The sequence below is a fragment of the Otolemur garnettii genome, unplaced genomic scaffold (genome assembly GCF_000181295.1).
Source record: "Otolemur garnettii isolate 467f Iridium unplaced genomic scaffold, OtoGar3 scaffold00179, whole genome shotgun sequence".
NCBI lineage: Eukaryota > Metazoa > Chordata > Mammalia > Primates > Galagidae > Otolemur > Otolemur garnettii.
The window spans coordinates 1,311,628-1,316,729 of record NW_003852574.1 but is presented as its reverse complement, the minus strand read 5'-3'; the positions used below and the strand labels follow the sequence as shown (position 1 = coordinate 1,316,729).

General features: G+C 44.4%; 1 protein-coding gene across 6 annotated transcripts in view; it reads left to right on the top strand.

Annotated features, from left to right (window-relative positions):
• The window catches only part of QRICH1 (glutamine rich 1), a 64,145-nt gene that overhangs the window by 18,341 nt on the left and 40,702 nt on the right, over positions 1-5,102 (top strand). The gene's annotated exons all lie outside the window — the stretch shown is intronic.

Genomic DNA, 5,102 nt, shown 5'->3' with positions numbered 1-5,102 from the left:
GCTGTCATTGTTGTTTGGCAGGCCCAGGCTGGATTCAAACCCACCAGCTCAGGTGTATGTGGCTGGTGCCTTAGCGGCTTAAGCCACAGGCACTGAGCCTTTGTTTCTACTTTTAATACTTCATCTTAGCCAAAAGGTTGAGAAGCAATAGGGTTTCCAATTTTGGCATTTGTAAATAATGACAATTGTGTAAAAGTTTTTGTGTGTATGTATTTTTGTTTCTTTCGGATATATAGTAGAATCTCTGTGAGTTGACCACCCAAAGGACTGTAACAAACTGATCAATATATGGACAATGTCAGTGTAAGGAACTAGGCCTGCTATACTGATACATACATCCATTTGGTACATGACTGGTCTGTGAAAATTAGGTTAACTTGAGGAAGTAGTCAATGTAGAGAGGTGGGTCAACTGTGGAGTTTTTATTGTATTTAATATCTAGGAGTGAAATTGCTGTATCATGTCAGGCGTGATGGCTCACGTCTGTAATCCTAGCACTTTAGGAAGCCGAGGAAGGTGGATTGCCTGAGCTCACGGGTTCAAGACCAACCTGAGCAAGAATGAGACCATGTCTCTTAAAAAAAAAAAAAAAAAACTCAAGCAGTCCGCCCACTTTGGCCTCTTAGAGTGCTAGAATTAAAGGTGTGAACCACCACTCTTGGCCTTAGCATAATGTTTTCAAGGTTTATCTTTTTCTTTCTTTTTTTTAGTTTTATTTATTTATTTATTTTTGAGAAAGAGTCTCACTATGTTGCCCTCGGTAGAATGCCATGGTGTCCCAGCTCACAGCAATCTCGAACTCTTGGCTTAAGCTGTTCTTTTGCCTCACCCTCCCAAGTAGCTGGGATTATAGGCACCCGCCACAGCACCAGGCTATTTTTGTTGCAGTTGTTATGTTTAGCTGGCCCAGGTCAGGTTTGAACCCCCACCCTCTGTATATGTGGCTGGTGTTGTGACCACTGTGCTGTGGGCGCAGAGCCATTTTATTTTTTGAGACGTGGTCTCGTTCCATCACCTAGGCTGGAGTATAGTGGTATGATCATAGCTCACTGCAGTCTGAAACTTCTAGGCTCAAGTGATTTTCCCTCTAGCCTCTGAATAGCCAGGAGCACAGGCGTGTATCACCTTACCTGTCAATTTTTTCTTTAAATTTTTTATATTTTTTCTGGAGATGAAAAAATGTTACTTACCCTAATCCTGCCTTGACCTCTTAAAGTGCTGGGGATTACAAGCATGAGCCACTGCACCCTGCTTATGGTTTATCTATGTTGTGACATGTATTGCAGTTTTGGTCAGGGCTGGCGCCCTACTCCTTGAGCCACAGGCACCACTGTTGTAGCATGTATTAACTCTTCATTCCTTTTATTGCCAAATAATAATTTTATTGTATTTGATTTATCCATTCATCAATTGATGGACATTTGTGTTTCTACTTTTTTTTTTTTTTTGAGACAGAGCCTGAAGCTGTCACCCTGGGTAGAGTGCCTGGGTAGGCTGTCACCCTGGGTAGCATCACAGCTCACAGCAACCTCCAACTCCTGGGCTTAAGTGAGTCTCCTGCTTCTGCCTCCCAAGTAGCTGGGACTATAGGCACCTGCCACAATGCTCAGCTATTTTTTTTTTTTTTTGATTGCAGCTGTCATTGTTGTTTGGCGGGTCCAGGCTGGGGATTCGAACCCGCCACCTTAGGTGTACGTGGCTGGCGCCTTAGCCGGTTGAGCTATAGGCGCCGAGCCTGCATATGTTCTTTAAAGAAATGTTTATTCATATCCTTTCCCATTTTTTATATATATAGAGGAGGCCCAACTCATTTTTTTTAATGTAGATACCCACCTATCCCAGCACCATCCTTGTTTACTTTTATTAAATTGAAAATACTATACGTATACCATCTTTTCATAGTGTTTTGCATGTTGAAATAATAGCAATAAGACATGAGATGCATACGTATCAGCAATGTGTGATACCAGCTATGGTGACTTTCACCTGTAATTTCAGCTACTTGGGAAGCTGAGGCAGAAAGATTGCTTAAAGCCCGGAGTTTGAGACTACCCTGGGCAACATAGCAAGACTCCATCTGTTAAAAATAAATACAGGCCAGGTGCCAGTCTGGGAGGCAGAGCTTAGGAGTATGAAACCAGACTGATTAAGAGTGAGTCCTGGTCTCTACTAAAATTGAAAAAGTAGCTGGACTTTGAGGCATGTGCCTTGTAGTTCCAGTTGCTTGAGAGACTGAAGAATCACATGAGCCAGGTGTGATGGTTCACACCTGTAATCCTAGCACTCTGGGAGGCCGAGGCAAATGGATTGCTTAAGCTCACGAGTTTCAGACCAGCCTGAGCAAGAGCAAGACCTCATCTCTAAAAATAGCTGGGCATGATAGCAGGGGCCTATATTCCCGGATACAGGGGAAGCTGAGGCAAGAGGATCACTTGAGCCCAAAATTTGAGGTTGCAGTGAGTTTATGACACCAAGGCACTCTACCCGGGGTGACACAGTGAGACTCTCTCTCAAAAAAATTAAAAAAGGCTTGGCATCCATATCTCAGTGGTTAGGGTGCTGGCACATGCACTGGGGCTGGTGGGTTCGAACCTGGCCCAAGCCTGCTAAACACAATGATGAGAACAACAAAAATAGCTGGGCGTTGTGGCGGGCGCCTATACTCCCAGCTACCTAGGAGGCTGAGGCAAGAGAATCGCCGAAGCCCAGGAGTTAGAGGTTGGGGCGGCGTCTGTGGCTCAAAGGAGCAGGGCACCAGTCCCAAATGCTGGAGGTGGCAGGTTTAAACCCAGCCCTGGCCAAAAACTGCAAAATAAATAAATAAAACAAAATAAATTAAAAAAAAAAGTTTGAGGTTGCTGTGAGTTGTGACGCAACAGCACACTCCTGAGGGTGACATAAAATTGCTTGAGCCCAGGAGTTTGAGGTTACTGTGAGCTGTGATACCATGCTACTCTATGCAGGGCAACAGAGTGAGACTCACTCCAAAAAACAAAATAAGTAAACACATATATACATAAATAAATGTATAATGTAAGATATAGTAGCATTTTGCTCAAATTATCAGGGTTTGTGTTTTTCTAATGCTTTCCTTATTAAAACAGAGGTATCAACTTTTTTTTTCCTAAGACAGTGTCTTACTGTGTCACTTTGGAAGTTGTCCTGTAGCAGCATAATAGCTCACAGCAATCTCAAACAAGTAGCCTCAAATGATCGTCTTGCTTCATTTAGCCTCCCAAGTAGCCAGGACTACAGGCGTGTACTGAAATGCCCCACTAGTTTTTGTTTGTTTGTTTTTAGACAGTCTTTCTTTATCACACTTGGTTGAGTGCCATGGCGTCATAGCACACAGCAACCTCAAACTCTTGGGCTCAAGTGATTCTCTTGCCTCAGCCTCCCAAGTAGCTGGGACTACAGGCACCCACCACAGTGCCTAGCTATTTTTTGTTTGCAGTTGTCATTGTTTAGCTGGGGGCCAGGCTCAAACCCACCAGCCTCAGTGTATGTGGCCAGCGCCCTACTTACCGAGCTATGGGTGCCAAACCGGTAGTTTTTCTGTTTTTAGTAGAGATAGGTATTACTCTTGCTTAGGCTAGTCTCAAACTTATGAGCTAGGAGATCCATCCATCTTAACCTCCAAGAATGCTAGAATTATAGGTGTGAGCCATTGTGCCTGGACTAAAAAACAAAGATATCTAAAGTAAACACTCTTGGTTTGGCGCCTGTGGCTCAAATGTCTAAGGTGCCAGCCACATAAACCTAAGGTGGCGGGTTCGAATCCAGCCCGGCCTGCCAAACAATGATGGCTGCAACCAGAGAAAAAAATTGCTGGGCGTTGTGGCCGGTGCCTTGTGGTCCTAGCTACTTGGGAGGCTGAGGCAGGAGACTTGCTTGAGCCCAGGAGTTGGAGGTTGCTGTGAGGTGTGATGCTACAGCACTCTACCCAGGTGACAGCTTGAGGCTCTGTCTCAAAAAAAAAAAACCAAAAAAAAACGTAAACACTCTTAGGGCAAGGCAAGGTAGCTCAGGCCTATAATCCTAACACTCTGGGAGGCTGAGACGGGTGGATTGCTTGAGTTCCAAAGTTCAAGACCAGCCTAAGTAGGAGCCAGACCTTGTCTCTAAAAATAGCCATGTGTCATGGTGGGTTCCTGTATTCCTAACTACTCAGGAGGCTGAGGCAAGAGGATCGCTAGAGCCTAAGAGTTTTTAGGTTGCTGTGAGCAGTGATGTCACAGCACTCTACCAAGGGCGACAAAATGAGACTCTTAAAAAAAAATACTCAGGAGGCCGCCTGTGGCTCAAAGGAGTAGGGTGCCAGCCCTATATACTGGAGGTGGCAGGTTCAAACCTGGCCCTAGCCAAAAAAGAAAAAACCAAAAACAACTCTATAGCAGCGGTTCTCAACCTGTGGGTCATGACCCATAGGAACTGTATTAAAGGGCCGCGGCATTAGGAAGGTTGAGTACCACTGCTCTAAAGGATCATGCAACAGTGCCTGTGTTTGAAGCAGTGAAGTTAGAAATGACTCTAGCAATTTCATGAACTTTATCGTGTTGTTTACTCATTCTTCTTCATGGGAGATGGATTTGATCGTAAGTTGGGCAGTTGGGAATTGAATGCATGTGGAATATACTCATTTTTCTGTCCTTCTCATATAGTGAACCCAACACTTTTTATCTCTTACTTTATGGATGAAATATACGTTAACTTTTTTTTTTTTTTTAAGAGACAGAGTCTCACTCTCTTGCCCTTGGTAGAGTATGGTGGTGTCAACAGCTTATAGCAACTTCCAGCTCTTGGGCTTAGGCGATTCTCTTGCCTCTAAGTAGCTGGAACTACAGGCCCCCGCCACAACGCCCAGCTAATTTTTGTTGCAGTTTGGCTGGGGGAGCTTTGAACCCACCACCCTTGATATATGGGGCCAGCACCCTACTCACTGAGCCACGGGCGCCTCCCTGAATATACCCCTTAATATTTGAATTGTATGCTTTGTAGTATAAGAAGATGGTAGGCACCACATATTTCAGAAACCTTGAGTATGGCATTTTCTCTTCATCATGTTACACAGGGTCCCTGCCTAAGATCCCTTTCTTCCCTTA